Below are 12,055 nucleotides of genomic sequence, written 5' to 3'. Positions count from 1 at the left end.
ACTATCTATTTGTTCTTGTACAGATATTTGAGGGGTTATGTGAATATGCCAGTTCTATCAATATTTGCTTTATAGACATGGAAACAGCTAATGAATACTTATACCACAGTATCTTGTGGAAGGTGTTTCAAGAATACAGCGTTCCAGGACACTGCAGTAAGACATCTGGTCTCTGTATTTGCAAAACCAGAGTTGGATTAAGTCAAGTCTGCTCAGTGTATCTTTCCTCCTCCTCTCCCATTCAAGACTTTCATGGACAAGATATCAAAGTGTAGTCAAGGCTTGTGAATTATAATAATAATACATTTTATTTATATAGTACCTTTCCCATGCTCAAGGTGCTTCACATAGTCTTAGAAAAAAACAGCAGGGACAGAGTCTTAGAAAAAAACAGCAGGGAATATGTAACATTGGATACAAATGTTTTCCTGAATAGAACAATGAAACAGATAACAAATTATCTACTTTGAGAATAGCAAAATCTGGATCCTTAATTATTTGAAGCCCATTAAAAGAGAAAATGACAATAAAGGTAAAAAAGAAAACATTTTCTTTTCTTCTCTGCTTAAAAATAACCCATTTCATACATTCTCTTGTTTACATAATATAGATTACCCATTTCTTTATTAACATAAAATGGATTGACATAAGCCTAGTTCTGAATTAGGGAAGACAACAACTATTAAATACTGATTTCTGGAAAAATAAAAACAAAATTACAAAGAAAGCTTAGTTTCTGTAAATAAAATAAATAATTTGGTTACAAGTTCTACATGATGAAAAGATATATCCAATCACCAGTATAGCAAAATATTAATTACTTGTTCTGAGCTAATAAAAACATTCTTAGCCAAGCTGAATCGAAAGCTGGACTGTGCAATGATTTTCTTCCTACTAAACTCTATGTATGAAATTTCACCATAAAAATATTTTTTGTTCAAAGTCAGAGTAATTTGCATTGAACAAAGTGTTAATCTCATGTGGTAATTCTCTTTCAAGTATGTAGAATTACTGTATATAACTGAAGTACACCTTAGGCATCATGGTTGATAGTCTACATAATAGACTCCTCATAATTTTAAAAATTTAACTTGAGTCTATTTTGCTACAAACCTTTCTTTTCCACTCAGAGAAAAGGGCATAGTGTAAAGTTGGTTATAGTAATTGTAACACGTCTGCAACACTGAAGAGGCATTGGTCAACTCCCACAGAACATGTACAGATGCAAATGCCATATGATTGAGCCAGAACAAAGAGACATAGTTTTGGCAGCTCTTTAGTGACCTCAATGTGGTTTAGCAAAGTAAGAAATATAAAAACAGCCTAAACAGTGCTAATCTTAGCTGTTTCACCTTACACACCACAAGACAACTTGACTACAAGATTATTCAGTTCACACTCTGGCAAAATCTTGAATTAACCCTCTAGTACAAGAAGGGGTTGTGCACTCTCAGTTCCTGTAGTAGAACATAATGGAATTCCAGTTTCTGAAACTGCATTGATGAGGTCTTCATAACTAGCGATATATCAAATGACTATGGCTGAAAAAGCAAAAGAGTTCTCCTGGAGGATGCAATGGATTGTGTACACTGAAGTTGAAATGCAGGTACTCTTTGCTCCTTTTCTCTCTCTCTCTCTCACGCATACTGGCAGATACTTTAGCTGCAATGGTGGGACTTCACATATCAGTGGTTGCAGTTGGACTAGAACTCGTTAAACTGCTGTTATCAGATACTTAATTAGCTATGCTGTCCAAAACTGAATCACTTCTGCTGAGCAAATACAGTATGTTATGCTATTATCAAAGGGTAAATAAGCAACTGTCAGAAGCAAGCCAAATTTCGTCATTTTCAGTTACAAGGATGTTGTCCATCCTGTGGCAACTATTATGAAATACAGTATGAGTATTAATAAGTTTCACCTAGCCTTTATGTTGTTTTGAAAGCTAAATTTACTATCTTGCATTAAACAACTCTACCTTTCACAAACACTACGTTTTACATTTTCACTTGATAAAACCATTTTGATGTATCTACATGTAAGAGCTCTAAACTATATGAGCCTTCAAAAAAATTATTTTACCCCAAAACAACTTAAGGACATTTTTTTCTTTTCATTATACAGAATTGCCAAGAAAAAATAATACAACAGTGCTTATAAATCCTCAGCAAAGCTATTTAAGTGTGTGAGTTTCCTGTACTTTTTTCATAACAAATGAAGAAAACTAATAGAGGCCAAAGCTTAGAAAGGTTTGCTATACTATGCTTGGATTTTAGTCAAAAAATAAACCTCTAAATAAACAAGATTCTGCTAAGTAGCCACACTTGTTTCTAGACATTAGTGAAGCAGAACACTAATGACACAAAATCTGTAGATTTAGATTTTGTAGATCTGTAACAACAACAACATTTATTTATATAGCACGTTTTCATACAAAAAAGTAGCTCAAAGTGCTTTACATAATGAAGAAAAGAAAAATAAAAGACAGAATAAAGATACTCAGCTGAAATTTCAGGAAATATATATTAACAAAATACAAAATAAATAAGTTTATTCTAAACTTACTACTCCTTTTTACTTTTTAATTGGACCAAAAACTGCTTGTTATTGTTTTTGTTACACTATAGGGACAAACCTATTGGGATGCCTGACCATTATACCAACAGGGACTTTAATGACACTGCATTCAAATACATAGTACTTAACATGGAGTTGGTCCCCCCTTTGCAGCTATATCAGCTTCCACTCTTCATGGAAGGCTTTCCACAAGATTTTAGAGTGTTTCTGTGGGAATTTATGCCCATTCATTCTGTAGAGCATTTATAATGTCAGGCACTGACATTGGACAAGAAGGCCTGGCTCGCAATCTCCATTCCAGTTCATCCCAAAGGTGTTCAGTGGGGTTGAGGTCAGGGCAAGTCAAGTTCTTCCACACTAAACTGATCAAACTATGTCTTTATGGACCTTATTTTGTGCACTGTGGCAGTGTCATGCTGGAATAGAAAAGGGCCTTCCCCAAATTATTTCCACAAAGTTGGAAGCATAGCATTGTCCAAAATGTCTTAGTATGCTGAAGCATTAAGATTGCCCTTCACTACAAGTAAAGGGCTTAGTCTAAACTCTGAAAAAGTTTAACTAAAGTTCCACTAAACTTCACTGTTGGCACAATACAGTCAGGCAGGTAACGTTCTCCCGGCATCTGACTGCCAAACAAAGAAGCATGATTCGTCACTCCACAGAACATGTTTCCACTGCTCCACAGTCCAGGGGAGGTGTGCTTTACACCACTCCATCCAATGCTTGGCATTGGACTTGGTCATTGGCCATGGAAACTCATTCTATAAAGCTCCAACCATACATTTTTTGTGCTTACATTAATGACAGTGGAAGCTTGGAAACTCTTCAGCTATGGAATCAGCAGAACGTTAGTGACTTTTACAGAATCAGAATATCAGAATATCTTTATTGTCATTGTAACAAATACAACAAAATTAGGTGCAGTCCCTGTGATGTCAAAATATAAATAAAATATAATTAAAAAAGGATAAGAATAAATAAGGTAGAACACAAACATAAGACCTTAATTGCACATGAACACTATTGCACAAGATGTCACCTATTGTACTGCTTCATTGGAGGTGATTAGGTGGCATTCAGTGCCCTAATGGCAACAGGGTAGAAACTATTATTCAGTCTATTTGTCTTTGCTTTGATGCTCCTATTTCTTTTGCCTGATGGCAACAGTTGGAACATGTCATTAGCAGGGTGTGAGGAGTCTTTTAAGATGTTTTCTGCTTTCCTCAGGCAGCAAGAGCTCTGCAGTTCATCCAGAGAGGGTAAAGAGCAGCCAATGATCTGCTGGGCAGTCTTTACTATCCTCTGAAGTGTTTTCCTCTGCGCTGTTGTGCAGTCTCTGCTGAGCCTTCTTCACCAGCTCAGCTGTGTTCACACCCCAGGACAGGTCTTCCATGATGTGGACTCCCAGGAAGCGGAAGTCTGACACCCTCTCCACACAGTCCCCTCTGATGTAGAGTGGTTTGATGTCCGTTTTCTTTTTCCTGAAGTCCACAACGAGCTCCTTGGTCTTACTTGTGTTCAGGAGCAGGCTGTTGTCAGTGCACCATGCTGTCAACCACTCCACTTCGTCCCTGTAGGCAGATTCATCCTCCCCAGAGATTAGCCTCACCAAAGTGGTGTCGTCTGCAAATTTGACGATGGTGTTGCTGTGGTGGGTGGGGGCGCAGTCATGTGTGTACAGCATGAAGAGCAGGGGGCTCAGCACACAGCCCTGAGGAGAGTCGATGCTGGTGCTGATGGCCGAGGAGATGTGAGGGCCCACCCTAACCCTTTGTGTGCGGTCTGTCAGAAAGTCTTTAATCCATATACAGGTGGAATACGGGAGTCCCAGGGCTAGCAGCTTGCACACTAATTTGTGAGGGAGGATGGTGTTAAAAGCAGAGCTAAAATCAATAAAGAGGAGACGTGCGTAGCTTCCCTGGTGCTCCAGAGGGAACAGGGTAGTATGGAGAGCAGCAGCAACAACGTCCTTAGTAGACCTGTTAGCCCTGTAAGCAAATTGGTGTGCATCAAAGGTGGGAGGGATGAAGGACATGATATGACTCCGTACCAATCTTTCAAAACACTTCATCAACACCGGGGTGAGCTCTACTGGCCGATAGTCATTCAGGCAGGTTATGGGTGATTTTTTTGGTAAAGGGATTAAGATGGAGGATTTCAGACAGGGAGGAACTGAGGCCTGGGACATTGACAGGTTAAAGATCTTTGTAAAGACCCCAGTCAGCTGCTCTGCACAGCTCCTCAACACACGTCCAGGGACACCGTCAGGACCTGCTGCCTTCCTAGGACTGACAGCCTGGAATGAGCGTCTCACCTCATGTTCCTCCACCCTAAGGGAGGGGGCGATGTTGTTGCGAGTTGCTGCTGTGTGTGTAACAGCTGCCTCTGGTAGTTCCATCTCAAAGCGAGCAAAGAAGTGGTTCAGCTCCTCTGCCATTGAGGTGTCACCTTCAGCAGCTCCATGGCTGGTCCTGTAGTTGGTGAAGTGCTGGACTTCCTGCCAAACCTGCCTGCTGTTATTAGATAGATAGATCCCAGGGGGAAATTCACATACTCCAGCAGCAAAAAATATTAAATTAAAGAGTAATAAAAAATGCAGGTAAAAAACAGACAATAACTTGAATAAAGTTCAACGTTTACCCCCTCTGGTGGAATTGAAGAGTCGCATAGTTTGGGGGAGGAATGATCTTCTCAGTCTGTCAGTGGAGCAGGACAGTGACAGCAGGTTACTGTCCAGGTGCTCCTCAATCCTTCTCCTATAGTCCCTCTTAGCTTTTGTGATGCCTCTCCTCAGGTTGGACCGTGTCATACTCTAGAGAGCCTTGACACCACACCTAAAGGCAGTGTTCCTTTCCTTTAGCAGCCACTGAACCTCTCTTGTCGTCCAGGGCTTCTGGTTTGGATAGACATGGATATGTTTCTCCACTGTGACAGTGTCAATGCAGGTTTTGATGTAGCACAATACACTGTCGGTGTAGAGTTCCAGATCTGGACTTTCAAAAATGTCCCCGTTATTCCTGTTGAAGCAGTCCTGCAGCTGCAGAGAGGCGTCATCAGGCCAGGTTGTGATGGATCTTTTGGTGGTAAGAGCAGATTTGCGGAGAGAGGTGTATGGAGGAATCATCAGCAGTGACATGTGGTCAGACTGGGCCAGGTGTGGAAGCTGTTTAGCTCTGTAGCCCAGCTTGATGTTTGAGTAGACCTTGTCCAGTGTGTTGGCTCCGCTAGTAGCACCCATGCACCTTAGCAGGTACTGACCCCACTCTGTGACATTACATGGTCTTCTGCTTTGTGGCTGGGTTGATGTCATTCCTAAACACTTCTATTTTCCAATAATACCACTTACAATTGACTGTGGAATATCCAGCAGGGAAGAAATTAAACCATCTTATTGCAAAGTTGACATCCTATCATAGTACCATGCTTGAAGTCAATGAGCTCTTCAGAACGATTTTGTTTCACAAATGTTTGTAAATGGAGACTGCATGGCTAGGTGCTTGATCTTATACACTTGTGGCAAAGGGTTTGATTGAAATACCTGAATTCAATAATTAAGAGGTGTGTCCTAATACTATTGATCATAAAATGTCTTTCCTTCAACATTTTAAGTAAAAATCTGATTACATAAACAAACTACAATAAAATATAGGCATATGATAACGTGTCTTGGATCCTCAAGACAGTCATTATCTCTTATCACAAACTGCCTCTATCATAAACTAAATGAAAATCTGTTTGTTCCAGTCATCAGCCTTCTTTAACTCTATGAAACAAACAGTTCTGCATACCTAGAAACCTATAGTTGACGTCATGTTTTTTCTTTATAAACATTTTTTTCTTACATGTTATATTGTTTTCTGCTTCAAGGTGATTTTATTAATCATTTGATTTATAAAATGATACAACAAATTGCAAGATAAACACAGGCCACCAGCAGTAGGCCAATTCATAGGCAGCTTTATCATCTGATATTTCTGCCCTATTGAAAGCAAAAAAATTACAAGTTCAACAGTCTACATGATCTTCTCCTCACAGAGCTCACCCCAATATTATTGAAAACTCTGATGCATGTATCCATTTTCTACACTTTTTATGGTCTATTACAGGTTTGTGGAGAACTGAAGCCTATTCTGGCAGCAACAACTTGGGACATGACCCCGTATTAACATATGAGTGTGGGTGTGTATGCTCTACTGTTGGCTGCTGACCCACCCTGATATTGCCTCTCAATTATACCTGTTACTCCTAGAGTCATCTCCAACTTTCTAACACCCTGTTAAAAAATCAATACTAGACAATGGATGGATATGGTGACACATTACATAATTTTTCCAGTGTTTTCAGCCATAAACTTAATTGACATGATCTATGCGAGTCACGGGCAGTCTGTAGCACTTTAAATGATCTTACTTATGCGGACAGCACATTACACAATTTCTAGTCAGAGGGATGTCAAACTTAATGACTGCCTTTGCTGATCTCATTGCCCGAGTATGTCTATTTGCATGACTATAATTCACTGGGTACATCAAATTATGTAACTGCACAAAGACATTTACAGCACAGTTTTACATCCTAAACTATTACACGTTCACCCCACTTTTCTGACAACCAATAATCAGCTTCCTGAAAGTTCCAGTTCTTGTGAAAAGTGTTTATACGTACAGCAAGTTCCACCACAATTTTTGTCTTGTTTCCAAGCATGACACATCAGACAGGCTAGCCTCTCTTCTGTATGGAAGGTCCAAAACACCCGTGTTCCTCATTCCTCATTGGTGCATTAAGATATATGCATACTTCCCGCTAAGTGTTCATTGATTGTCAGCTCACAAACACACAGAGCCGGTCTCTATGACTTGACACACAATCAAACCTGTTTGATTTAGTTGGGGCGAGTCACAGGCTAGTTGGAATGCAGGGGTGCGGAAATCCAACGCCCGACTTGTCCGACACGGGTAAATTGACCGTCGGACAAGTGTGTTTTTCTGGTTTCAGTTGTCCGAAGACAAGTGCAAGAGACAAGAGAAAAAAGAATTATATGTGCTGTGCAGGGCACATCTTTACCACTACTTTCAAATTTTAAACATTTGGGTATGTACTTCGTGCGGAAACCGTCTACTTAAGCATGTTCTTCATGTCTCAAATTGGTCTTCAATATTGTTTACAAAATGACGGCTGATTTTTCAAAGGGGAAGCACTCTTATGGTCTTACATAAGTATTTTACCCTACTATTTACACGCTTGGAGATGCGGTCATTTTTTTCATGCTGACATTACGATGTAATCTGATGATTTTTCATTATAATCAATAACTTTTATATATTACCAGTAACGGCGTACTGCACGATAACGTGCAGTGAATACACCTGACTTGAGCATTCCTAGCTTTCATCCTCTTTCTCTGTCTCTGTTTGGCATTCGTTTGCTCAGAGGTTGATGCGCTTGCTGCTTCCTGAGTAGCTCTTCTTTTCTCCACCCTAGCGGCTCACTGCTTCTCTTCTTTCGTTAGCATCTTTTCGCGTTAAAACTGATTAAGTTAATTTTTGTGTTGCAATTACATAGTACGTTTTCTTTATTTTTTCACTTAAGCTGGCACTTAAGTCTTCAATCTGCCACAAAAATGATTAGCGAAGATGGTGGGGAAGGAGAACGTCGCATATACGCATGCGCCGCACGGCCGCCCTGCTGCGCTGAGAGTTGATTCAACAATAAAATAAAATAAAATAAAAATAAAAAGAGTAATACAAATCATCACCCCGAAAGCGGATAGTAGACGTCACGTAGTATATGTGTACCAAATTTCAAGTCAATAGGTGAAACGGTTTGCGAGCTACAGGTGATTTAAAATCCTGGACAGAAAAACGAACAGCCACGGTAGCATATTATAGAAGACGATAGATAAAATTCATTGTTTCTACATAAAAATGCGGTCATTTTACTTACAATGCAAATGTTTTCACCACATAACAAAGCTTGTTAGGCAGTTAATCCTTCCTGAAATTTGCGATTTCGCATTGGTTGTGATATATTGAGGAGTTAAGAAATTTATTGCGTGAAAACATCAATTTTGATGAGCTGTCTATAGATCGTTTTTGATTAGAGAATTTTTCACATAAAACAAGTTGGTTTTGCGCTGTCAGTTTATTAAAAATAAAGAAGAAAACATTCTAACGGTTTCCAAATGTTATGAAATTATGATTTTGAAATTTGTGAATTTCCCCTTGGGATTAATAAAGTATCTATCTATCTATACAAATCTTCACATAGACGTGATTTTTTCTTCTTGTGAGAGATTATTCTCCAATATGAATTTAGCAAAGAGTTCTCTAAGAACCCGCCTGACTCAGGAAAACCTTCAAAACCAGATGTGCATTGTTGTTAATGGCAAACCTTTAGAAGAGTATGACCCACTACCAGCTGTGGAATTCTGGCTGTCATCTGGCAACAGGCACATCACTCATAAAAACCTGAAAAGTCATCAGCAATCCACTTCTGCAGGACCATCAGTCCAGGAACCAAGCAGTTCAGCTCAAGCAGAAATGCACAGCGTTCAGCCCATGCTGTCTGAGATGGTAAAGATTCTTGGGGGAGAAGATGTTGCAAGACAAAAGCTGAAGATCATGGCAAAAAATGAATCAGGACAGTGTTCTGTTATGTAACTGTAATATGTGAAACAGAACTAGTGTAGCTATAATGAAGGCATTGTTTATTAGTGAGTTAAAATGAGAAGATAATCTTTTATATAGTGTTCTAGAGCAAGGTGGCAAAATACTACTCCCTGAAAGAACTTTTTTCAGTTTTAAAATGGAAGGCAGTTTTGGTATCAATAAAAGAGATCAGAAAAAATAAACTATTTTTCACTTTTGTTATTTGTTTATGGGCAAGTGAATTTAACTGGAGGACAAGTGGATTTTCTAAGTTTACTTGTCCGTGGACAAGTAGAAAAAAATTTGATTTCCACACCCCTGGAATGAGTTGTTGAGTATGTCACACTAAGCACTGGTAGCAATATTGGGGAATGTTATTTTAAAAAATAACTTAGTTACATTACACATTGCTTACAAAAAAGTAACTAAGTTATATAGTTGCATATTACAGAATGTAATGTGTTAACAGTGTGTTCCTTTTGCATTACTCTTTCTTCATTTCTATTAAAAACTGTACATTTCAATGGCCAGCACTTTTTGTAAACCCTAAACCCATGAACCTCCAGGAAACGAAACAGAAGCACAACTAAATTTGATCATTTTCTTGTGTTTTTTTAAACACTGCAGATCCCCTGGGTCTGAACCTGAAGGAACACACTCAACAGGTAGCAGAATCCTATATGAGGTGGCAGAAACACGTGGAAAACCCGGCTATAAAAAGCATACAATGGAGGTGGGGCGCAGACACAGCACTTACAGGAGCACTTCGATCGCTATCCCAGCTCCTAAAGCCCATTGGCTTCTTGCCTTACACTTGACTGTATGCTATGCACATACTTAACCTCTTCCTCACTAGCTGTCACCAGACGACCAGAACACACACATGTACATTTCCGACTCTTTGCGACAAAGGGCAGTACTTCTAAGAAATAGCATAGTCATGTTAGTCACTTTTTTCGAAGATTGCAATAATCTTCTATAGTAATGCAGCAAATCATACTTTTAAGTAACGTGGGTATTTTTACTTAAAGAAAATAATAATTGAGTTATGTTACTTATTACTTTAAAAAGTAATCTGACTACAAAACATGTTAATTTTAACGTGTTACCCCCAACACTGACTGGCAGTCAAAGGAGCTGTGCCACAACTGCCCCTGACTCACTAAGTCAGCATTTCTCAACCTTTAAGTATTTGTGACCCGAGTTTTCATAACAGTTTTAATCGCGCCCACCTAACGTTTTTTTGAAACCCTAATAAAATGTATTCCTATATTTTTAGCTGCCGATACACCATTACAAGTTTAAAATTGCCCTGCGAATAGCAAAATTACGCCACATATGGCAACATTCGCGCCCCCTTTTGTACTTCTTGAGAACCGCTGCACTAAGTTTAAGTTTATGACTGAAAATCACTGGAAAATCAGAATCAGATTTATTGTTCCAAGTATACAAGGAATTTGACTCTGGTTTTGGTGACTCTCCAAGTATAAGTTACATAATCGACATACACACAGCTGATAATCAAGCACCTCAGACAAAAATTTGAACATTAGTGTCAGTAGGCTTTGCGTCCTAGGAACCAAGTTACCCGAATTAGTCTCTAAACATTTCAGTAATTATTTACCACACTGATGCTGATCTTTCTGATCATAAAATAGGTCATTGCAATAGCAATTGATAAGAAATTTCATAATTAACTGCAGAATTACAGTATTTGAGGGTTCCTCTAGAGTGCCTCTTTCTCTTTCAGGATTTGGCTCAAAAACTAATCTGTACATCGTCATCTCATAACAGGCTTAAGTTTTAAGTTTGGTGGTTTTCTGTTCAGCCATTTTAGCTCTAGGCCATTCTCAAGAACCTGTGGCACACACAGACAGACAGACACACACACACACACACAAAGACTCACACCCATCATCGATAAATCAATGTTATTGGTACCAGAGGACCCTAAAACATTGAGATCCATTGAAAACCGGAGATTGAAATTTTTGACGAATCTAAAGCTTTCGCTCCTACCCCTTAGATGATATATTATGGTGTGGGAAGGCGCAAGACCCTGGGAGGCCTGGGGGTTTCCAGCCTGATTATGAAAAGTTTTGTAATGTGATATAGCTTTAAATGCAAAACACTACACATTAACAAAAGGACCTTTAATTATAAAATACAAGATTGGAAACACTCTCTTACAGCCTCTGACAAGGATTCATGCTGTTAATGCAGAAACAACATTTTCACTGTATAGACAAAGCACAGATGCAAATAAAATCTTAGGTTATATTGTAAAAACTGTCTAATATAAACCACATGGATGTTATGCTCAGACTATGTAACATACTAGTGAGGCCGCATCTGTACAACTGTGTGCAGATCTGGTCACCTTACCACAAACAGACATAGGAACACTTCAAGCTGTACAGAGGATAGCAATCCAGTACATCTCAGGACTAAAGGGCATGTCCTGCTATGACAGGCTCTGGGAGGTAAACCTCTTGTGTACAGGTATCTGATCCATGTCTTCTAAATGCAAAAAGGGCATCAATAAAGTTGATCCAACAATATTCGTTTGATTAAGTAAAAAGGTTAATCGACGACTGCAGCCACGAAGCAGTGCTTTGAAAAAAATGTAGTGGGAATCTGGACCAAACTACCAAATCATGTAACTGAAGCAGAAACCCTGACAACTTTTAAAAAGTATTTGAATTAGATATTACGACAATGTAAACAATAAAAAAGTCTGAATGGTCTCCTCTTATTTGTCAAACGAGTTCTTCACACTTGAAGTCAGCCTTTAAGTTGTGTTGAATTGGTGTTAAAACTCAAGTGACAGC

At 38.9% G+C, this 12,055-nt stretch overlaps 1 protein-coding gene across 1 annotated transcript in view; it reads right to left on the bottom strand.

Annotated features, from left to right (window-relative positions):
• Positions 1–12,055, bottom strand: part of LOC114650076 (uncharacterized) — a 208,809-nt gene that overhangs the window by 196,029 nt on the left and 725 nt on the right.

Source organism: Erpetoichthys calabaricus, chromosome 4 (assembly GCF_900747795.2).
Source record: "Erpetoichthys calabaricus chromosome 4, fErpCal1.3, whole genome shotgun sequence".
NCBI classification, from domain to species: domain Eukaryota; kingdom Metazoa; phylum Chordata; class Cladistia; order Polypteriformes; family Polypteridae; genus Erpetoichthys; species Erpetoichthys calabaricus.
This window is presented reverse-complemented; position numbering and strand designations above follow the sequence as displayed.